We start from the raw sequence: 24606 nt of genomic DNA, 5'->3' as shown, positions 1-24606 counted from the left end.
GTGATTACAGCTGTGTTTCTCTCCCCTTCGTCAGGTGTGCAAGGCAGAAGACACTGGGTACAGACTCTTAATAAACTGTGATAGTTTTAATAAATTTAAACATGCTCAGTAGATTTCCCATAAGGGAATTACTCACAAGGAATAAAGATGATTAATGTGAGAATTTAGCTGGACAAAACAGATGGTGCAGCAAAGTGTTTCATGTGTTTCAAAACTGCTCTTATTTGGTGCTAATGAAGAGACTGCAGTCTCCTTGTGTCTTAACTCTCCACTGATTCTGCAGCATCTTTTTGATCCCTGTTTTCTCCCTTACTCCCTCTCACTAGGAAGAGTGCTGTCTCCAGTCCAGGCTAGCTACTGTATGATAACCAGCCAAATAAAACAAGGTGGTCTGTAGTTTTTAATGACCACGGTGATCCACAGGTGTGTACTTGCCTGGTTTTAGCACTGGGCCAAAATCGCTATCAAGCTGCCTTTCTCCTAAGAGCACATTGGTAGAGGCATGTGCTGTCAGGGTTTTTTTCCAGTTAATAGAGTCTCACGCATGGGACTTCCCTTCAGTCACCCTTGCCTGGCAGGACATTGCTGATGCAGGAGCAGGGATGGGAACCAGCATCTCTGTGACAGCTCTGTGTAAGGCAGTTGCAAGGGGAGGATGGGGACAGCAGCTGCTCTATAAAATCAGGCTTCCCTGGATGCCTGAGATGGTCTTTGTCCTTTATCCCCTGTTTAAGCCCTCTGTTCCTGGTGTCAATACATGTCTTGTTATCGCTTTCCAACTGATCTGGCTTGTGCCTATGGCTGCTGTCTAAAGAAGTGCAGTGATGGCTCCTTGGGCCAACCCCCAAATGCCCTGCCAGCTCCTGCAATTGATTCCCAGTTTGGCCCCAGGTAGCTCTGCCCAGCCCTACCATGGAGGTTGGTGTTGCCCTGTGCACTGTGACAGACTAAAGTGATCCCACCACTCCCCTCTCCTGCCACAAGGAATCCTGGTTATGCTCTCCCATAACTGTCTAAACTGGAGCAAAGCTGGAAGGAAAAGGAAGCGCCAGTAGGATCTCTCCTGCTTCCCAAAAAAACCTGGCACCATAAGAAAAGCTGTGCTGTGGGGCTAAAGAGGCAACTTGAAGGGAGGAGTCCCCCCAGTGGATTTGGCTGGTCAAAATGACCTTTGGGTCTCCACATCATTGACCTGACACAATCTAGATGATACAAACAAGCATTTATTGATTTTTGTGTATGTGGGGTGCTCAGATGTGCTTGGCATGCCCTTGTCTCTGGGGAGGGAGTGAAGAATTTTTCCAGTGGTTTCAATGGGAATCAAGAGAGCAGCAAGAAGTAAGTGCCTTTGAAAAATCCTACCTTAGGTTTACTTTTTAATGCTAACAGAGAAAAGATGTTCTTCCTGTGTCAGCTGGAATTTTGTAAAAGATGAGAGGTGATACCAAGATCAGATCTTGGGCTTTAAAAAGACTTGGAGTTGTTTTCTTTCTTTCCACGCAATCATTCATTGCCAGTTGTTCACACTGGAGAGCAAGGAATTAATTTTTTCCTCAAAGTTCAGGCTTTAATACTGAACTAAATAAAAAACCAATTAAGTACCCGATGACTGTGACAAGGCTAGGTTGGTTTTCTTTCTGACCAATATTTGAACACTAGAAAAAATTGTTGGAGAAAAGAATTATTCAATTCCAAAGTGTCCTCGTTTCTAGTATTTAATTAAGTGATGTTCTAAATGATAGCACATCTTTACAGCAGAATAGGGCAAGGGAAAAAGCTTTCTTCCACTCACTGCCATGAATATCTCACTAATTAGAAGAACAGAACTTTTATGCAGAAAGATCTTGTTTTGTAGAAACTCTTCCTTTTCTTGTATCTGGTGAGGGGAGAAAGAAATATTTGTGTAAACAGGCAAGAACACACAGAATTTATTTTGATTCACAAGGTTTTGGTCCACCCTCAACTCAATTCAGATGCTTTTTGTCTGAGTATTTCATCATAGGCACTGGGGTTTCCTAATGCAATGATGTCCAAATGGTGTTGCTGTGTGGGAGTTTTTTTGGGGTTGTTTTTAGTTTGTTTGCTTGCTTTTTAAAAGATTTATTGGATGGCAGTAACACCAGGGAGAGATGGGGAAAGGGAGCTCAGAGTCACTTGTGACAGATTGCTGGTAACAGGATCACCTCTTAGACCTAAAATTGAACCTAGAGGCAATCCAGGCAGTTGCTGGAAAACGTGACAGAGGCTCATCTACCTGCTGTTTGGTTTAATCGTTTGTGCAAAACTCCCCAATGTTCTCATGGAATTTTGTGTGACTTGATTACATTAATGAATAACTCTTGCCTGCAGCTGTTAGTCAGCAAGAGGACACTCAGCCTCACGTCACCCCTTATGTGCTCTTGATATCTTTTCCACAAATACTGCACGTTTCCTTTAATCAGCAAGACAATTTCCTCTAAATATCACTTGGTCAAATGACACTCCTTATGGTGGAGAGCCAGGGAGGGCTGAGGTTGCCAGTGCAGGCAGGGAGGTGAAGGGGTGTGGGGATGCTTTCCCCAGCTCCCCTCCTGTAGGGAAGGAGGAGTGCAAAGGACTCTGAGAGCCCTCAGCAGCTGCTGGTAAAGGAAGAGAGGAGAGTTTTGGCCAGGTTTGGGGGGCTGGTGAAGGTGACAGTGATGCTGCATATCTTGTGACACGCTGCACAAGCGTGCCCGTCTGAGCTTTCTGCAGAGGTTTTGCAGCCAGGTCGCATCTAGCCAGGTTCATCTTCTCTTGGGATTTCTGGCTATCAGGGAAAAATGTAAACTTTTGCAGGCTATCCCCATCTCAAGACTGGATTTAAAATGACTGGCAGAGGGAGGGAAAGATAATAGTCTTGTTTCCTTGATTTTTCAGGGAGGGATGATTCTCTCAAATGTTCTCATAGGCCATGATTCCTACCTTCCCCCCCCCACATATTTGTCAAGGTCATCCAGATTATTGTTAGACTGAAGTCTAAATGAATAATAATAATAAAAGGGATTATGCAGACAATAATAATTCTTCACTCATAGTTTATGAAAACTTTCTTCTCCATGGTATAAGATTATTTTTGATTTATTTTTTTAAGTGCCAAGCAGATGCTCCACTGTAATGAGAGGAAACAGAAGTGGAAAACACAGAGGCTCATACTTAAACAAATGAACAGATGCAAGGAGTGGAAAACAACAAGGTAAACAAATGAGTACTTTGAGTAAACAACCTAAAACAAATAGGAAAAAACCCACAAACAATCAGCCTGCACCAGTCTGGAGCTCCCCAAGCTTTTCACAGACTTTTTTTTTTTTAAACGGAAGTTGCAAATGAACTTTTCTAGCAATTTTGCAGTATACCTTTGTGTGGAAATCCCTGCCACTGCCCCAGTGCTAGTGCTCATCTCAAAGTCCAGATGAGGTTGCTGTAATGCTCGCTGCTGCCATCTCACTTCCCTGAAGAAAATTGAGAGCTGGGGAAAGCAGGAGACATGCTCAAGGTGTAACCTAGATTCTGTAGGAGAGTCAGAATAGAGACTCAGCCTCTTTTGGGTGCTCTAATGGCTCCTCCAAAAATGCAGCTTGGCTGCTGAGCTCCTGGATATGGAAACCCTCTGTAAACTCTCCCACCTTTCATCCTAGGAGACACACACAATATACTTGTTATAGACCATAGTAAATACTCCCATACCTTGTATCAGTGCTTCTGCTGGGGTGAGCAGAGGAGCAGGAGACAGAAATGCCACTTCAAACTGTACAGGAAAGTCTAGATGAAACCTGTTTCTTGCTAGATGTCAAAAGTCCTTCTCAGTGCAAAACACTAAGCTTGGGAGTTTTCTGTTTCCAGGAATTGACACTGGAAATTTGGATGTGACAACCTTTCTCTCTACTCCTACATCAGCTGATGAAAATTGCATTTCCTGTGTCTAAGCCTCTGCTTGGTCTTTCCTTTTGTCTCTGCTTAAATGTGCATCTGCACAGAAAGGAGCTAGACCCAAGGCTTTTTTGGATCTGCTTTTCTGCAGAGCCACTCTCCTGGCTAACAGACTCTGCTCTGTTCTCCTCTATTAAAGGGCTTTGCATAACACACAGACAGCATTTAGGGAAAACAAGACCCAAGCACAGCTGCTGGTGCATCTGAAAAGGGGATCAGTGTTGAGCATCGTGCTACCAACTCCACTATTTTCTTCCTCACTGCTGAGGGAAGTTGCTGCTGCCTGGAATCTTTCTGTTCAAAACTGGGGGCCAGCCCAGTCTGGACAGATTGAGCCTGCCAGTGGTGTGACCTTGTCCTCTGCCTTGGTGGTGGTAGCTGCAGTAAGACAAAGGGAGAACAAAGGGAATGGGGAGCTCCGGTCCACGCCGTGGCAGGATACCAGCTGTGGCTTAACTCAGGGATGCACAGCTATTTCTGCTAGAAAATCCTTCAGTAAAGAGCACATGTTGTAAGTAGCTGATGAATTTCACTCCCTGACATTTCTGTGATAAGGAAAAGATGGGCAGCACCTGATTTCTGAAAAACATTTAGACATTTTTGCAAGTGCTTACATAATTTTAACCCAGTTTCTCATTACCTGCTTTTGAACAAGGTTATTATTCATTCTTTATAAGATCTCCTCCTCTCTCCCTGTCATCATTTATCCTTCTTAATTAACAAATGGCATCAATTAAAATGTCAAATATGCTCTGCACAGAACATGCCAAAGCCACACTCCATTGTATGGTGAAATGAGAACATCCCCCTGTGGCTCAGCAGAGACGAGGATAGGAAATCTTGTCTGAAATGCAATTTCTTGCAAGTCCTGCCTGTAAGGAAGGGATGGCACTTGTCTTGAACAGAGGAGCAGACCTGACAGCCGAAAACCTCTCTTCTGAAAATCTACTCCTTAATTTAGATGGTTGGCTACTTAGGATGGGAAAAAGCTTATTGCTTGGTACTTATCTTAAATTATTTCAGCCAACTGACCCCAGGGCTGGCCAGTGCTGAATATCTGGGCTCCTGGGAGAGTCATCAAGAGCTGAGGAGGAGAGAGGAGCATTACCAGAGCGTGATGCAAGTCCCTGGTTTACATACCTATTTTAGGATGGGATGAATCACCCTCTCCTGTGGTGAGGCAGGTAGCTCTGAGGGAAATGAAGCCCTGAATCTCTCCTGAGCACAGTGTACCCCAGTGACTGCTGTGTCTGGGTAGTTAATTTCTTGACAGCTGAAATTAGCTGAGCTGTTTCACAGTGTTTAGTGTGGCATGAGGGCAGGCTGATTCTTCATTGGGGGATTCATCAGTATGCTTAATCAAAATGTATTACAGTAAAGGGCATTTAGAGGCCATGACCATCATTTTCTAGGAACAAATACTACTTATCCACTAGGGCTTAATGGTACAAACCCTTCACTGTGAGCACTCTGCTTATTTCAGGTCCATTGTATCAAGCAAACTCTAATTTCTGCTCATGCAGATGGAGCAGAAATGCAATTTGTACAGGCCAGAGCAGGCAGGTAATGTTCTTTCCTCGAGCATTAGTTCATGATGTGACTCTAAGTGAGCCCCCTACTCCCACTTACCTGCTCTCCCAGGCAGCCTGCAGAAAAGCATTACCAGTTTGGCAGGCACCTGTTGGCTGCCCATTAGGTCTTTCAATCACTGTTTTTACCTAAGAGCTGAGGTCAGGGGCTCAAACCCTGTTGTACTAGAGGCTATAAAAATACACAGTAAAAAAGGAGTTTGGAGAGGATTTTGGAAATAACAGTACTTTGCAAAACTGGTAAAACAATTGATTTTTGTTTAAATATACACATATGTAACCCAGTGCTGGCTTCCAGGTTCCAGTCAGAGTAACCCTTCCCCTTTGCTAAGATTTTTGTATTTTTTGTGCCTGCTGCCATTGTACCATGGTGCCAGCACTCAGAAATCCTGCAGGAAGACCCTCTCTCCCTGCTCTAAACTACAGTAGGTCCCAAAGCAGACTGCAGTTTTCCATGTCCTGGACAGTACAATAAGACCAGAAGGAAACCCTTCCCTGTTAAAACACAAGCTGGAGGATTAAATGGCTCTTGCTTCTCCCAACCAAAGGCCAGGCAGAACTGCAGGGCAGCATTCAGGCTTTATTACTGACTTATCAGAGGAAATCTAAAGCTCAATAATTACATTTTTTAAAAAACCCTAAGTGCAATTCATGGGATGTGCATGGACCTCAAGGGACTCCTGTGGCAGTAAGCCAAGGTCAGAGAGATGCTCTCAAGAGAAAATGCCGATGTTTTATGTCCATTCAAATTTGGTAATGGCAATGTGTGTGTCTGGTGGGCTGCTGCTCCTGCCTTTCTCTTCCAGACCTCCCCTTGGTCTGCATCTCTTGCTCAGTGAAGCTTGGCTCAGGTGAGGCACAAATAATGCAATTCAATTCACATATAGGACAAATAAGGTAGTGTTTGTGTTTGCTTGCAGAAAATAATTCTGATGGACAACTCCCACGTCTGTTTACTTCTTAAGCTATGCACACAATCAACCCATTTCCAGTAGGTGAAAGCCTAGGATTTAGGAAATATCCTTGGTTTGTTTGGTTAATTAATTTGATAAAAGCTTTGTTCAGGAAGGCATCTCCACTCAGCAAAAATGCCAAAGTTTGTACTTCAATTCAAACAAATGCAGAAATCCTGCTGAAAAGGATTTGTTAGGTGTATAATGGTAGTTTTGTTCTTAAATATTTAGCTAACTTGAGTGGTTATTAAACATGCTTGCGTGAGTTTCTTGAATGGAAATCTGAGAGGGTACTGCGATAGGAAAATATCCCAAATCTGGGGTGATAAGCTGTCTGGAGCACTGAGTGGGGGCAGCTGCCTGTCTGTGAATGGCTTCTGGTCTGTATTAGGGAGGGACTGATATGCTGCAGATGACAATTTGCCAATTGGGGGTGACTCAAAGCCTTTATTTTCTGCAGGATGTGAAAAACCATTGGAAACAACAGCATGGGGTAAAAAAAACTTCAAAACTTTACACATGTAGTTGTGGGCTCTAACATGACTGTTGCCAGTAAGAAAAGAGGTTTTAGAGCTTCCACATCTGCTCGGTCCTCATTAGTAGTTATGCTAAAAATTATTAGGAAAGGTGAATAGAAAATCCCCTCAGGCTGCTGTTTAAATACATGGTGTTTTTACATCTTGAGTGCTGCATGAAATTTGTTTGTCTAGCTCAAAAATGATCTAGCAGATCTGGGCAACCTCCAGAGCAAGGCAAAAAGGATTATCAGTAGTATGGAACAGCTCTCTCAAAGGGGTGATTAAATGGTCCAAGGCTGCTTGGTGTGGGGAAAGAAAAAAGGTGTCCGGGGGGAAGATACATGGGAAAGTATAGAAGTAGGAGTTTGGTGGAGAGGAGGAAGTTGGTTGGTCTTGTAACTCAGGAGTCCAGAACATCAAATGAAATTATAGAGTAGTAGACTTGGTACAAACAAAAGAAACCTTTGGATTTTTTCTGACAGGGGTAAATTATATTGCCAAAGTCATTGCCAAAATGGAATCAGATCTTGAATTGTCTTTTGGACTGGGGACCAAGAACTAAAGTTTTCAGAGGGCAGGATCCTCTAACAGAAAAGGGCACAAAAATGTCCCGAGCCACCTAGGAAATATCTTTTTCAGTTAGCAAATTAAGCCCTTGCTGTCGCAGAAAGGGAGTCTTGTGATCTTACCCAAAGATTTAGGAATCCCCCTATTAAAACTAGATAGCATTTTCCTAACCTACTCTTCTGGTTGGAAATCTGTTATTGATAGACGTGAACCATCTTCTAAATTGCCAGTCCTAATTTATTCATGACTCAGGTGAATGTATTTGCTCTTGTACCAGCCTTAACCCTCAGCATGAGAGGCTTTTCTTTCTCCCCTGGTGTTTATTGCCCTCATATATTTTGAAAAATTGCAGGAAAAACAATGTTGCAGGGAAACATTCATGGTTAAGTAGTCCTTACCCTCACTTCAAAGCCAATCGTGTCATCCTGATAAAATTCCTGATTGATATTTGTGTAACCCATTTATGGAGACATTGAGCAGAGAAAATATCCAGACTGTACTTGGCTGGTGCATTCTGGTGTTTTGCTTCTCCACCTTCGCATTCAGGAACAGAAAATGTGCTGCTTCATTTTTTACTTCAAAGGGGAGAATTAAAAGAGAATGTGGAAGAATGAAAAAGCTTACTCTCTAGCCATCTAGGAAACCAGACAGGAATAAATACATAAAAGGAACAGTCAAAAGGGTCAAATTTTTGGATTATAGCATAAATGCTTTAAGTAGAAGCTCAGAGTAACTGTATGCTACCCATGAGAAAAAAAAAATAAAGAGATTATAGTCAAACTGTGCAGTAAAAAAAGCTGCCAAGGAAAGCTAGAAATGGTATTTCAACATTCATGTACACACATGAAAAGACATGCCCAAATTCTGGAAAGTTAAATGCTAAACCCTTGGAAGAAGAGCTTTGAGGAAAAAAAAAAGGGGGGGAGAGGGAGGTGGGTGTGGAGCTGAGCCTGCTAAATGCACTTTCCACCTCCTACATACATCAGAAAAAGAGATGTTGCTGTCAGTAGGGATAATAAATGATTGAGACACAGTCAGGGGCATCCAGAAAGGATCAGACTATGTAATAAAAAGGCATTAAAAAAATTCATTTTGAGTAAAGTGAGGAAGATTTCTCATATTGCAACATCTCTTTCTGGGGTGTTTTTCTAACAATCTAACTGAAATTACTGATAGAAAAGGTTTCCAAGTAAATTAGCAGGAAGAATAGTAACCAAGTGCAAAAGCTAACTAATATTCACACAAGAGGTGTCAAGAAATGTAAGTATGAAAGTGTTGACCTACCAGCTCTTTTATTTTCATATACTCTTCAAATAGCTCTTGGTACCACAGAGATGGAAAGTGGTAAATATAACAAATATTTTTGAAGTAACATCTTGGAGCATCTGGTGTAAACTGTAATTAAGAATGGAATGAGTAGGCAGTTGGATAAATTGATCCAGTAAGGAAAAAACAACTATGCAGCTTTTATAAAAAAAAACTATTACCATACAAATCTATTGAAGCTGTCTGCAATGTGTGTATTAATAACAAGAATCCAATCAATACAAAGTACCAGATTTTTAAAATCTTTTGACAGAGATTCTCCGACCAGTCTTTTAAAGATATCAGGGGATGAGAGCAAAGGTTAGTTAATTTGTATATCTTGTTGCTATGCATTAATTGTAATTAATTTATTCAAAATACATTTTTTTTTCCTCTCTTAAAAGATAAGTAATGAAGTGAAGAGGTAATGGCAATCTATACCTAGGACCTGGTATGTTTTGCAGTCACAGGTGATTGCAAAAGGAGTGATTAGGAAGCAATAAAATTTCCTGCTATTTTCATGCTAGTCCAGAAACACAAATCTAAATTTGCCATTGAAATGTTGAAGACATTAAGTGACCGGCTGACAAAACAGCAGACAGAATTCAGTGTCAATAAATGCAAAGTAGTACAATGGAAAATGGTGCTAAGTATGTGTACATAATAAGGGGCTTAGGTGAAATATTTTCCAGGAAAAAAGAGGTTGAAATTATGGTGAGTTCAATGGAAACAACAGCCAAAACTTTTTTCACCTCCCTTCTCCCATTGAAATAAATGTTATATATCTTTCTAAGAAACCTGTAGATTCTCCTAGGTCTCAAGCTCCTTCCTCCAGTATCCTCCCTGTTATACGAGTGCAGACCCATGGTATTGTAGTGACTTTACGTCTAGGACAACTTTGCATTTTCCTAATTCAAAATGCTGAGCTCTTCAATTTAGTTAACTACTACTTATTTTTCCACTAGTATGTCAAAATTTACCAGTCCAGATCTGGAAAAAGAAAACTGTAGATGTCAAAGTGAAACACTCCATCTGGGCAGTGGAAGTAATTAACTGCAGGGAGAGATTGCCCAGAGGTGACAGCAAACCATCCTTCACGTCAACTTTTTGAGTGAGATCAAACTCCTCTGCTTTGAGGTCAGTGTTGGTTCAGAAGCAGGACTTTGGGCTTGGCACTGGCTGAACTCCTGTGCTTCACAGTCCCCACCTCAGCTCTCCCAATGCCTCTTTCCTTGCCACCATCTCTACTGTACATGCACTTCTCCCCCAACAAAATGCTGCTTGAACCGTATTGCATTTACTAATTAGGATAGCAGTTACTAATTAAGTTTAAATTCCAATGTACCAATCAAATTTTATTTCCTAATTGTGCTACATTATCACTAATTAGAATAGCAGTTTTTACTTAATGGATTATATTTAAATTAAGATGTCTCCATCCAATGTTTTTTCCTACTTACATTTTAACTAATTGGTACTGCAATTATTTAGTTACGTTGAAATTGAAAATATATCAGGCTGGTAGGGAATCATATGATAGTAGTAGGAATGATTAAGATATAGTCCAGTTAATTAGTTCTGGAATCAAAATAATTTCCTAAGTGTTTGAATAAGAAGTGAATGTATGCTAGTCCCTCGCCACAGCATTAAGGAGGAGCATATTATGGGCTCAGTGAAAATCTAATGTGGTTATGGGTACTAATCAGCTCAGATACTATCTGCAAATGTTTGGGCTCAGCTTCGGGAGGGAATTTAAATATATACTTATAGGGATGTCCTTACTGGTCATCCCACATTTCTGAATCAGTCTTTTGATTCCTACTTGTCAGGACTTTACTGATTCTGAGATAGATTTAAGGTTGGAAGGGGCCACTGAAGATCACCTGGTCCAACCTCCCTGCTCAAGCAGATTTCCCTAGAGCACTGTGGCCTGGACTGTGTCCAGATTGTTCTTGAATATCTCCAGTGAGGGAGACTCCAGAACATCTCTGGGCAGCCTGCTCCAGTGTTCTGTAACCCACTCTTGTTCAGGTGAAACCTTCTGTGCATCAGTTTCTGCTCGTTGCTTCTTGTCCTATTTCTTGGCACCACTGAGAAGAGTCTGGTTCCATCCTTTTGGTATGGTCCCTTCAATTAATCACATACATTGATAAGGTCCCTCTCAATCTTCTCTGATCCAGGTTAACCTGGCTCAGCTCCATCAGTCTTTTCTCCTAAGAGAGGTTTCCCAATCCCCTAATCATGCACAGCACTCCAGATGCACCTCACCAGGGATGAGCAGAGGGGCAGGATCAGCTCCCTGGACCTGCTGTCAGTGCTCTTCCCAATGCACCCCAGGATACCATGGACCTGCTTGGCCACCAGGGCACATGGATGGCTTGTTGTCCCTCAGGTCCTTCTCCACAGAGCTGCTTTCCAGCAGGTCAGCCCCAGCCTGTGCTGATGCCTGGGGTTATTCTTTACCAGGAGCAGGACCCTGCAGTTACCTTTGCTGAGTTTCAGACAGTTCCTCTCTGCCCATCTCTCCATCCTGTCGAGATCCTGCTGAAGGGCTGCACATCCCTCTGGGGAATCAGCCACTCCTCCCAGCCTTGTGTCATCTGTGAACTCGCTGAGGAGACATCTGCCCCTTTGTCCAAGTCATGGTGAACACGTTAAACAAAGCTGGGCCCGGTATTGAGCCCTGTGGGACACCATTAGTGACAGGCCTCCAAGTGGACCCTGTGCCACTGACCACGACCCTGAGATATGCTGTTCAGGCAGCTCTCCATCTAATAGTGATTTTGTGGTGGCTAAGAGAGAAAGGGCTTTGAACTGTTGCTGACCATGCTGTACCCTATTCTGTAACACCATCCAAATAGATGTTGGTAGTGCTGCACAAACACAAGGCCTATACCAAGGGCTGACAATTAGCAAAGAAGTAAACAGCAGCCTTAAATCACAGATACGTGTCACAGTCCAGGAATGAGGTTTATTACCAAGCTAGCTAGAGCACGGAGAGGGAATCATCACTGGCTAAAGGAGCTGTGATTCTTGCTCTCTGCTGACTGTGGCCTTAAAGCAGCATGTGGGGGCTGCATTTCAGATTGCAAATGCCATGACCTGGGTGTTTTAGTGGCACAGCCCTGCAGCTTGCACACTGTGCTTGTCCTTCCCAAGTGCCAGCTGACCCTCGCTGCTATCACCTGAGCTCAACAAAAATAAGGGACTTTTCTTGTGAGCAGAGCCCATGGAGATGAAGAGCTACAGCCTTGGAAAATCCTTCTGTATTTTCCTTTTAGTGCCACTGGAGACCTAAAGAGGAATGGGGCAGCATTCTTATGGAAACTCTGCCTTTTGTTTTTTATGATCCAACATATAAATCTTGACTGCTTGAAAGCAGCCAGGCAGTTTCGTAACAGCATCATGACAGAAGAAAATATCTGGGAAAAGAAGTCTAGAACAATTTATTACCAATTTCAGGGTTGCAATATTATTAAAAGCAGATGAGGATGGGTATAATGACTCACCTGATATATAACAGGCTAACAAACTTCCTCATAATAGGTGACGTTTAAGAAAAACCAACACAATAAAATTAATAAATAGATGAGGTAAAATGAGAGTTAAATTAGAAGGATAAGTTACTTCACAGGCAGAAGGTCCCATTCAAAAATGTTATTAAATGCAAAGTTATGTATCCCTGAGGTTTTAAAAATATTTCAGCAGTATCAGCTCACCTCACTTCCCCACCCTAAGAGAAGGTAAATTTCAAAAAAGGCTCATATTCATCAGTGCCTTCTTCTTCCCCCTAACCTATGCTTTTGGGGCTTTACAGAAGCAGACTACAACTCCAGAGAAATCCATTAAGAGGAACCCAGTCCTTTCAAAAAACCTGCACCATGTAAGGATAAATGCAGAAGAAAAGATATCAGAAAGTCAGATTGTCCTCATATTAAAAAAGATGGAGTTTTGAAAGTCCTGTAACAGCCAATGTCATCAAAAGCTCCTGGTGTATTGAAAAAGAACATAAAATGTCAATGGAAAACTACTTAATAGAGGCAGAAGGATCAGTTTGAGAGGTAGGAGATGATAAGCCAAGCTAGCAATGTATGTTTGAGAGACTGATTGTGTCCTTCATTGTAATGCAGCTATAGACATGAAGGCAGATGCTGTATGATTATTCTTTAACAGTGAACTATGAGGGGATTTTATCCATTTTCTTTCTAATTTACTCTGACTTTGTAAAACTGTGGTACTCCAAGCTCTGCTTCAGCATGCTAAGGACTCCTGTCTGTACAACGTGAACAAATGATGAAAGACCTGGGCTGTATTTTTCCATCTGTGTGACTTATTTTAAGGCAGAATGTGAAGTCTTTTTCCTGATAAACTTGGATGGCTTTTAGAGTGTAGCTGCTTTTGACTGAAATGGGGATCCCAGCTGAGAGTCATGGCCAGGCAAATTTCTCAGAGTTGGGTCAGCTCTGAATGGAAACTACAAATCTGCCACTGGGTGAATACCCAAGGGATGCAAGCAAGCATCTGTGGGCTACTCATAATTAATATAATATACACCCCATCCTCAAAATATCTGCATTTCACCCTCTGGCTTAAATAATAGAAACAGGAGGACACCTTGGGTTAGATACACAACTGGTAAAATTGCATGGAGATATCCTGATTTACTGCAGTGGCATCTGTGCTGTACCAAAGAAATGATTTCATGGACTGCAATTCAATAACCACCTTTGATGCTTACAGGAGGTACCCTTAGCCAAACCATATAGGGACCAGTAGGAACACTTCTGATTGAGTTAGTTGCTGTGAGAATATTATGTCATGCCACATCATAACTTTTTTGTGCTATGTATTGCTTTTAGTGATATTTCCACATATTTCTGTTTTCTTAAACTCATGGGGTTCAGCACACCAGCTTTGGATGAAAAAAAAGAAGCAGGTTCAGACCCTTGCCCTCTGAGTTGCAGTCATCCAAAGAGAAAAATTGCTCTGATTCAGACTAAAGAACAGAAAGAAGACTTAGATGAATGCTGTAGCCATAAGGCTGCATGCGGGAGAAGCTTAAATTTTGTTTAGTATGAAGGTGAGGGAACCCAAAACTATGGGATTCCATTTTTACAAAAATTACCCAGCGGGGTCTGGTCATGCTTCACACTATGGCTCAAGACCTTCAGACCTACCATGAAATGTGTACAAGCTTCCTGTCTGGTCAGGTTTATATTCAAAGCATTATCTAAATCTAGCATACAATAGTGCTCATGCTTTCTTATATAAAAGCATGGACGGTACAACTGAGCATAAATGGTATGAAATCAGTAGGGAAGCATTACTGTTAGAGGCTCTGATTGCAAAATCTGAACTTCAACGTACTATTTTTGTTCTCAGTAATTTAAAAGGTTTAAAAAAATTATACAAAGCACCGTGTAAGTGTGTAACTATGATAACTATGGCAAACTAGTTAGCAAAACCTTGGAGCAGTGTTTAAGTTAGACAGACAGAGTTTATTTTATTTAACTGTAATTCTGGTGGAGAAATATCTTCTGATCCTTCTATGTAATTCTTCCAGCTCAGCCCTCACCCCACACAGATGGGAATTCATTTGCTAAAAGGACAGTTGGCAGCAAAGACCATCCTGAGCTTTGTGGGCTATGTCTCTTCAGGAGACATTATTATGGCAAACACTCCCTCTGTGCTGAGACATTTAAACAATCTTCCCGGCAATGTTAAAAATGTAAGGTGTGCATGATTATGAAATATAACTATACAATGACTTTCATATTTAAAAAGCAACAGAATGTTTTCCAGCTGCGGCCAGTAAAGTGTCAGAGTATGATATTACTCTCAGCGTTCATTTCTGAAGGCAAAACTATTCCTGCTTCCCTCTCTCCATCTCTGAAGTGTTCTCCTCCACACCTGATGGTCTCTGTTGTTTGATGCAAGCCTTCATTATTCATTAACTTCTGAAACTGACTGAGAAATACAGACCCAGAAGGCAGTCCAGCACTAGTGAAAATTCTCCCATTTCTTTCACAAGGACAGCATGTTCATAGATATAATCCAGATAAAAATCTCCTGCAATCCAGATAAAAATCTCCAGGGCAGTTTTGCTGAAGATAAGAGAAATATTCCTTATAGGAATGCAGCAAATACCTGCCAACTTTCTGACTGAGCAGAAGGTCATAAAGCAAGTATAACTCAGAAAAGCAGAGGAATATATAAGCATCAGAATGAGAGGTGAGAATTAAAAGCAGCTTTCGTACATGTGGGAGTGGAAAACAGCTGAATAAAACAAACTCAATATTAATGCCAGCATGGTTTTCTGTCTAACAAAATGCAAAGCCATATGTGTGGAGCAAAAGCAAACGGCCACACTGATTCCCAGACCTGGAAGAAAAGCCAGAAGGAAAAGGAAAGGAAGGTGAGTTGGGAGCAGCAACTACTGGATGCTGCCAGGATCTCTGAGACCATAAAGAATGTGAGAAGATGTGGGACATGAGTGCATTGTGATATGTTTGCCTTCAGTGAATATCAGAGTAACAGCAACACAATTCTGTGGATTGAAATTCAACCAGTGACACAGCCCAGTCACAGACAGGTCAATACTTTTGCTGTCATGGATAACAGATGTTCTGTCTGAAGGGGCCAGGAAGCCATCTGCTTATGTCCTCATCTACAGAGCTCCACAGCTTCAGAGAACAAAGAATCCGGGAGCCTAAAATTTTGCCTCTCTTGTCCATTAAAAGTCTGACAGAACTTCCCCTGGCAAGAGCAGTTTCTCTGGGCTGCTCAATCCACTACTTGATTGTAGCTGCATTTCTGTAGATCTATCTTTATTCTTGCTTTCTGCTGCTGAAGGCTTGTTCTTTCTCCTACTTGTTTTTTCTGCGTTACTTTGGACTCAGTTATATTGTATTCTCCATGGTTTCCCTTTACCAAGAGTGTGTGTTTGCCTTGCTCCTTGCTTGGTGATCTTTGAAGGTCTCTGACAATTCCTGACCACTGAAAAACCTCAGGCCATCCTTGTTGCTCAGACTTCTGGCCTCAGCTGCATCTTGGTCCAGTTATTGGATTCTCTTCTGGGTTAGAAGGTCCTCACTCAGCTGCAATCTCTCCATCTACCTTTGTGATCCTTATCACATAATTCCAGAAGCCATATCAACTTAAATGGGTCGAAAGAAGAGAGTAGAGAAAGGAGAGGCACCTGCAGTTGTTAGAAATTAGATGAAAGGCCCACAAGATCCAGGAAGACACATCCCATCTTCTTTCTAGCTGTCAGTTCTGGCAAGTAGTTTGTGTAACTAAGTCTCAGCAGCCAAAAAAAAATGAGCATCTCTTTTTTTTTTTGTGTCATCCAGTGCTTGTTAATGTAATGCGTGTGCTTTGAGTGTTAGGATTATTTATTATTAAACTAAGGGAAACATTGTGTGAGTCTGTCAGTCTTTCAGGAATAGCTTGCACCCTTGCACATGCCTTTCTCTTATATACAGTTTGGCACCTTTGAGCTCACTGTTTTTGTCTGTGCTTATTCTAAACTGAGAAGCTTAAAGAAATGCAATAACAGTCACGGGGAAAAGGGAAACCAGGTATTTATAGCACTGAGCAGTTAAGCTTTCAGGATGGTTATGAGCATGTTTAGTGGCAAGCAGTGCCCTAATTCTGTAAGTGCTTAAGGACATCCTGCACTTGACACTTTAGGCAAGGGCTGCTCTTGGCCCAGTGTCCCCCATGCCACCAGGGTTGTCTTTGAAAGGACGTTTGTGCTCAGAACAGATGTGTGAGCTACGAATCTGGGCTTGAGCATCACTGGATGTAGCTCAAGACCATCCAAGACCCATCTGGGTGCCTCAGCACAGCTGGCAACTTCATGTGGTGTGAGGATGGTGAGCCCGTGGGGAGGAGAGCACCTTCTCCTCCATCTGGATGGACAGGATGGTCTGCAGGGTGCAGAAGGGCTTGTCTGAAGGTGCCTGCTGTGGGGATGTTTGCAGATATGAGACTTGTCTGAGAGGGTACAGGGCTACATCATGCTGCCAAACAGCAGAACATTACAGGTAACTTCTGAGCTTTAAAAAGAGGATATTTGCCACAAAAAATAATCTATGGAGCCTTTGTAGCAAGTGCTCGTTAATTCTGTCAGGTTAGTTGAGTTCTAGCCATCAAGAATTTTTTCCTATTTTTTCTTCTTATTTCCCCTTCCAGCACAAATTTGTCTTTTTTTTTTTTTTTTTTATGAGAAATATTTTTCTAGGATGCTCCACACACGTGCTCTGAAGGGGAGTTAGTGTTCAACTGATCCTGTTAGCACTATGAAGAAATGCTGTTCCTGACAGACACTTTGATGTGCTAAACTAAATCCCAGAGAGCAGAGGTACCAAGAGGAGCCCTGCAAAACATGACAAACAGGTTGTCATAATTGGCCAGAATTTTTTTTATTGTAATACATCAATATTTGATTAGCAATAAGTATTTTCTCTGATCTCACTCTTGCCTTATGAGACTGAAAACAAAGGTAGGTTGGGATCTGTCAAAATTCACTGGGCTGGTCTCAATCTCTTTTTGAACTCAAGGATATAAAGCCCTGTAGCACCAGTGGGAGGTAAGTTTTGCCAACAGTAAACACTTTTTTTACAGTCTGTTGCTTATAGGTACCAGAACAACATAGGACTTGAAGCCGTGTTTTACCAGAGGATATTGGTTGTGGCTTAATTTCACAGTGCCAAGAAGATTGGGTCGACAAAACATTTGAGAGAAATGCCAAATCAGTATGTGAAATAACTTTTAACAGCATAGTAAAGTGAAAGTTGTTTTTGCCTTTTAATGCTTATTAGCTCTACATTTGTCACACATTATAGTCCACATAAGAACTACAGATGTTCATCATTACATGGGGTACCTGTACAAAGTTTCATATTTGCCACATAAACATATCATGGGCCTGTGATCCATTCCACAATGGTTTCACCTCTAAGATGGATTTTCCAGAACTGTAAGTTTAAAGGAACGATCCCAGGCACATCCTGGGATTTGTTTTTTCAGCTTTTAGGCTTTGTTAGATGTGAATCTACAACTGTTGCGCTTTAAAAGAGAAAATTCAATCAACAAAATTTATAAAAACATTTCTGCCCTGTATAGCATGTTGTTGCAGAGGGTTTTCTTTCTGACCAGCAGCTTTTTGTTGCCTCCTGCTTGCAAAAAGAACCGCAAAGTTCTTTACTGTGTCTTCAAACATTTTTCATTTCAGTTACTTTAGTGTCTTCTGGACTCTCTCTGACACCTAGGACTCAGAGGGCCAATACATCTTTGCCCTGTGGTAGCAACCCCTCACTGATTGTGCACAGCCCTTTTCAGAGGGAAGGAGAGGCTTAGAGAACAGCAATTGCACCTCAGCAAAAGTGCCTGTCCCTCTCTGCTTCCCCACATAATCCTTTCGAAGACTGAAGGTAATGACAATTTTTTTAACCCATGTTGTCCACTGCAGACCTACTCATGGTGAGCAACAGGTTTAATTGCCTTAGCTGCTGTTTGTTTTTTCTGCCAGTTATCTAGGAGAGATTGTCTGCTCAAGAATTGTAGTTGTCATATATATGTGACAGTATTTCAGTCTAAATTCTGCCTTAAAACTAATGGTTCAAATATCTAATCCACAGCCAAACCACAGTTTTGTGGTTTGTTTTAAGCTCTATGTTGCCTGTTTTCTTCCCTCTTGAAAGACACAATTTTTTGAGTTAAGGACATAAATAAATCCCATGAAATCACGCAATGATTCAGCCACAAATATGTGTGGTTTCAGAAATGTTCACAGCCTTTTTATTTCTTCTATGTGCTGCTGAACAACTTACCTTTGCACAAGTAAACTCTGGTCACAAGAGTTTTGGAAGTAAATTCACAGATTTACTTCAGAAAATATTAGCCAATTTTCACTTTTTTTTTTTTTTATTTTCTCTATCCCTGTCAAGTCCTAACCACAGCTCCTCAAGAAGAAGCAGGCTATTTTAAAATAATTAAAAGTTTCTGCTTTAGCATGGCTTCCATTGATACCACATCTGCTTGAGCGTGGTAGGAAGCAGTTTCAAGCCAATTAAAAGGAGATGGGTGCATTGTACAGCTCCCTTCTCTCTTAGTGAACTTTAGACCAAGGGGGCACTGTATTGATGAATTTCATTTCTTACTAATCTGCTTGTACTCTGCTTGATAGCTTGGGGCTTTGCTCTCTTCTGTTTCAGTACAGTGACCCTGCTCTCGAGAAAGCTGTGGGTTCAAGGCAAAGATTTCAAGTTATTACAAGATGTTGAGCACACAAATCTCTCCTTGGCTGTCTGCAAGATGTTGCCTGAAAGTTGAGAAAGGCCCTCACCCCAGACAAGAAGCAGCAAGGCATTATTTCACAGCTTTTAAGGCAGGAACAAAGTTTCATTCAGCACTACATAGACAAATAGACTAAGTCCCTCAGGGTGAATATGTGAAAGGGACAAAGTAGGAGCACCTGGGGGTTTCTTTATTGAAAGACATGAGTTGTATGAGGCTTTTAAGAGCTGTTCTTCAGACAGGTGTTCACGTGCTGGAAAGGCAAGTCTGAGGTCTGTCCCCCTATGAGTAACTTTATGACAACTAAAGGATGTTTCTATACGACTGTTTCTGGGATGGTGCTGTAGGTATTTTTGCAGAGGTCTCCAGTTGCAATTTTGCCAGCCTTTCTGCCTGTTCTGTAATGGCTTGTCTTGAGCAAAGTCTAGTGAACAGGGCCAAGGGTGCAGTGTTGCAGGATCCATGCTCCAGCCTGCTCACTGTTATGTTAGCCAGACAAAATGGGTTTGCTTTTTGGCCTGGTCAACAAAAAGTGTTGGTCTCAAATAACTGTTCCTTGAACAACCAGGAGAGGTTCTTCACTCGTTTCTGCTAATACTTGAGTGTTAGATGTTAATTGAGATAGGCAACAGCAGAACAGGGCCACAAATCACTTCTTGTGAGCAGAGGATGATGCTGAGAGGAAAGCAGTTTACATATCCTTCAGGAGAAAAGCAGAGCAACAGAAAAATTATCTTCTTAAGCATAGCTACAAGGAAATACCCGACACCTACATCTTAATATTGGAAAAGTCCTTTGCTGTTCAGAGACCGTACCTTCAGGATCTAAGTGACAGGTGGAAGTAACATTCTGAAACTAGTACACCATGAATTTCCATTTCCTTAGGAATTTAATATTTATAAAGTGGCTTAGCTTTGAATTGCTATGACAGTATCACAGCATTAAGAGACTTGCCTGTCCTGATAATATAAATGTAACTGCTTTCCCCAAGAGCATTTTTGACTAGTCCCTGTTCCAGACTTTTTTATTTTTTCTTCAGTTACAACGCCTTCCACACATACAGAATGTGTCTTTGTGGCACGGAAAAAAAAGTAACCATGACCTTTATCAAATAAAAAATATTCATTGCCTCTGCAACAAAGACTAAGTGTAGATGAAGTAGAGAGACTTGTATTTACTCAATATCTGGAAGACAAATACTGACCAAATCTTTTTATCACCAGTACACCACTCCAAGTTAATTGGAAAGACAGAATGACATCACAAAATCTCATCAAAGGGATTTAGAGATGTCAGTCTGAGTTCCTAAACTTACAGTGAATCTGGCACCTAATTTTTTTACCTTGTCTTTTGGACTTTCAGGATAATAGAAAAGAAATAATGAAATGGATAGGATAATTTAGGAAGAGATTGTGTTTGAAAGCACATTATCAAATAAATCACCCTCTGTGGGAGAAAACAATAGAGTGGGACCTTGATTTTACCGCTTGGATAAAGATAAGTATTCAGACAGAGACAACTAAAGCTTAGGAAGATAATAGCTTGTCCATTGGGGCAATGTTGCCAATTAATGTAAATAGCAGCATATAGATCTCCTCAGTATTGCCATTGGGCATGCTGGGAATATTATTAACACCTGTGTGGCCATCTGCTATTAAGGAATTGGAGGGGCAGAAGGAAATAAGAAGAAAGGATCAGCTTCTCATTGGAGAGCAAGGGTTTCCTCTTAATTTAGCAGCATTTTTTCAGGTCTGAAACAGAGCAAGAGTGTTTGAATTTATTTATTATGTGACTCCTTTACAAACACGCCACATTTTGAAACATAAGATCAGGAGAGAGATTTTTCCAAGAGGAAAGCATTGTTTATGCTCCTTACAACACGTCTTGAATAGTTTGTTAACGTTACTACTTTTTCCTTGTAAGTCCACTAGTGTTTCAGATGGGAACAGCTGTCTACTTCTCACCTGGACAACCCCATAGCAGATAAAAAATGGATTATGTCCTGGAGGCTGTGATCTGTGGAAAACTTATCATTATATTAGCTCAGCTCAGGTTATCTCTTTGAAACTAGAGGAAAAAAACTTCATAACATTGTTCATTCTAGGCAAACGAAGATTGTTCCCAAAGCTAGTTTTTAGGACTGATTATAAAAATATTATGGGGTTTTTTTCAGCAATGTTATTTTTTTCCCCTGTGGAAATGGTGTATTAGAACATTCTAGTGGGAAACAGAAATATTGTGGCTTAAATCCACAAAGAAATTAATTTATAAATACTTCTTTTACCTTATGGAAACTGCAATTCTGGGTTAAACAGGAAAGATCAGATATACCAATTACCTGGCTTGATCTCAAGCCACTCTTGACTCCTAAGCAGGGAGAGAGGTCAGGGGCATCATGAACATCCTGGCCATGGTGCATCATAAAAACTAGCTTAGAGCTTTTTCTGCAGAAAGGAATGACAACCCACAGCATTTGGACCATAGGGTGTCAAAAATACATACAGAAATCATTTTGTGATTTGATTAAAACATCTAGTTTTCACTGACTGGTTCCTCCGTGGGGGGAAAAAAAAAGGGAAACTAGGTGTTGTTTGTGATCAATAATACCTAGTTTAGTTCCTCAAGTGATGTACACTGGTGATTTTGCATTTACTATTATCTGATCGAAGTAGAAATACCAGGAAAAGGCTAACAGAACATGCCTTATATCAATACAGTAGCAGCTGCAACAGCATTGCAAAAGCAGAGGAGAATTTTAGAGTGCTGCCAATAAAGTCTTTTCATCTCAAGTCTGAGCTTACAGAACCTTCTGACTTGTACAACAATCTTGTTAAAAAGCACCTCTGAAATAACATTCATGATTAATGTGTTCTGGAAGAATCTCTTTGACTCCTGGTTTCAGTCCACTCCCAAAATCAAGGTTAGCAATTGAAAAGGGCTCCAGCTAAGAAATTTTAAGTGGTCTTAATAGTCTTATGAAAACAAACAAACAACAAAAAAAGAGCAGAGGTATGACAGCATAAATTCCAGGTAACAAAGGTAAGTGCATTGGCCTGACTGACAGGCTGATTGATGGTGGGAGATTCTTCTGCCCTGCAGGTGTCCATGAGCAGTTGGATGCTCTGGCTGCAAGTGAGGATTTTGCAGAGGTGGCAGTGAATGTGTGTTTGTAAAGTTCCATGGCCTCAGCTCTCTCCTACATGACCTAGTGATGGGCAAATTTGCCCAACCACCAGCAAAAGGCAGGGTCTGCCAAAACAGCACTAGGCAGCTGTTATTGATATATGGCCTTTTTGCTAAGACTTACAAAGAAATGAATTTTGCAGGGTGCTGGCCACAAGCATGAGAAGATTGAGCTTGTCCCCTCACACCACTAATTGAGAGCACACCAATCAACACTAGCTAATTGGCTCCTCAGCCCACTGCTTCAGGTAAGGCTCTCCTCCATCCTCTTGCTATTACCCTGTTCTGAATTTTGTTTCTAGCCTTTGGTTTGTGAACAAGGATTGCGTCATTGCATCATAACAGCAGTTAATTAAGAATGAAAACCCACTCAAATCGATTACAACAAATCAAATTACTCTTAGGACAAAAATGCAGCAATGACTATTGCAGTGAAATATACGAAAAAGCTGTCTTGATGGTTCAGTATTTATAGTGGCCAGCAGCCACTGCAAATTCCCCAGTATAACAGGAAACAAACAGCATGTGTGAAATGATCTCATCTCGTCAGGGTGCTGATTTTATGAGCACTTCTGCTGGTGCTTATCTTCAGACATGTAGATAGATCTACATGTGATCTGAGCATAACAGGTTTTGGAGACAGCAGGAAGAGAAGAGCCCTGAATAAATTCAGAGGGAAAAAAAAACAAAACCAAAAAGTAAAGGAAAAAGGAAACTTGGGGGGAAAAAAAAGAAAAATAGTTCAGGGACAAAAAGATCCCTTTGTTTGGTGAGTTTTGTTTAAATTTTGTTCAATTTTTCTTTCCCCTTGTGAGTGAGATGAACTATCCCCTAGTAGCATCGTTTTTGCAAGCCAGCTGTGTTCTCACACATGTGGTCTGACAATGAGAACAAGGCTTGTGGTGTGAGAGGAAGGGGCAAGCTCAGGCTTGAGACAGAAATGAACGTTTTAGAGAGCCAAGATTTTTATGGAGGCTGCACAGCAGAGAGGTGATAGAGAAGGCAGGAATGCACCACTGCTTTATGCTGTAGCCACAGGCACAAATAATAAGACACAGGATGTAGTATGAGGCTTTAGGGTTAGGTCTCTGCTCAAAGCAATGCATGGTATGAGGTATGGCTGGTAGAGATGCCCACTGTTCAGGTGCCTTGTAGGCTTTCATTCACATAGAAGTACAACCACCAGAAGGTAAATTAAAAGAAAATATTTAACATATTTTACAGATCTTTGAAGGTGAAAAATTCTAACAATGAACCATTTTCAAGTTCACCTGATTGCTGATTTCCCAAGGAAGAAGAGGCAAAGAAAAACAGAGGAGAGATGAGCAGGGCTCCCTTCAAGAGACAGGTGAGTTTGGGCAAAGGTGAGACTACAGGGAAAAAGGAACAAAAGAAAGGAAATAGACTGTTGCAAAGGAACAGGGTGGGTACTGGGATGCCAGGGATAGCTGCGAGGTGCTGGTGCAGAGACAGTGGGATTTATACCTGCAGATAGGATACCTGAATGAGAAATAGTCCTGTTACCACAGGGAATTTCTGAAGCTTTTTACCAGGAGTGTGTTCTTAACAGCACTGAAAATACGGCTGGATGGAGCAGATGACAGCCAGCATAAATCAACAGAGGGCAGCTAATTAACAACAGTGAGGGACACAGCCCAGTATTTCAGCTGCTGTAAGGTGCTGTGCTTTTTCTCACAAGGGGGTTAAGATGCCGTGATGAATTGGCACCATTTAAAAAGTTTCCTTGTTTTTTTTCATATGTCTGTTGGGATGGGCTGGTTTGACTGATTCTCTGAAAAGAAAATTGATTTGGAGGGTTCTTCTTATATTGGGGAAAAATAATCTTTCCCTGCTGAAAAAGATGCCATAAAAGACTGGTTTTTTGTTTTGTTTGGGTTTTTTAAAAATTTTGTTTGTTTGTTTGTTTTTGTTTGTTTTTTTAATCTGTATGCTGAGGATAAGAGGCTGCTATGACACTTCTTTCTATGTCTGACTCCCTCCTTCTTTGTCCTTCCCCAAGATATATTTCTAAACTGGTTTGACTCACACACATGTAAGTGAGGTGGCAGGTGTGTTAGGGTATTGGTTCCATGGGATCTGAGGTCCAAGAAGGGGCAGGAAACCAATGCTGAGCTTTCTTTGGAGCATGTACTTTGCTAGATACCAAAAAATCAACTAATAAGGTTGCTGCTGTCTCTGCTTCCCAGACAGGAGGAGAAAAAGTTCCACTTTTCTTAGGGA

The 24606-nt window shown here is 41.3% G+C and overlaps 2 long non-coding RNA genes across 2 annotated transcripts in view; one reads left to right on the top strand and one right to left on the bottom strand.

Annotated features, from left to right (window-relative positions):
• LOC148224033 (uncharacterized) overlaps positions 1-24606 on the top strand; it is a 240951-nt gene that overhangs the window by 23777 nt on the left and 192568 nt on the right. Inside the window, exons 2-3 of the long non-coding RNA XR_015803572.1 lie at positions 22509-22613; positions 23590-23713. This is a non-coding gene — a long non-coding RNA (uncharacterized LOC148224033). The remainder of the gene's footprint in view (positions 1-22508; positions 22614-23589; positions 23714-24606) is intronic.
• LOC148224034 (uncharacterized) lies at positions 1252-3976 on the bottom strand. Its single transcript, XR_015803571.1, has 3 exons — positions 3706-3976; positions 3375-3487; positions 1252-1876 (listed from the first exon to the last, which is right to left on the bottom strand). It is a non-coding gene; the product is annotated as an uncharacterized LOC148224034 (long non-coding RNA).

Source organism: Sturnus vulgaris, chromosome 4 (genome assembly GCF_052056855.1).
Source record: "Sturnus vulgaris isolate bStuVul1 chromosome 4, bStuVul1.hap1, whole genome shotgun sequence".
NCBI classification, from domain to species: Eukaryota; Metazoa; Chordata; class Aves; order Passeriformes; family Sturnidae; genus Sturnus; species Sturnus vulgaris.
The sequence above is the reverse complement of the archived record's forward strand: the minus strand, read 5'-3'. Positions and strand labels throughout refer to the sequence as shown.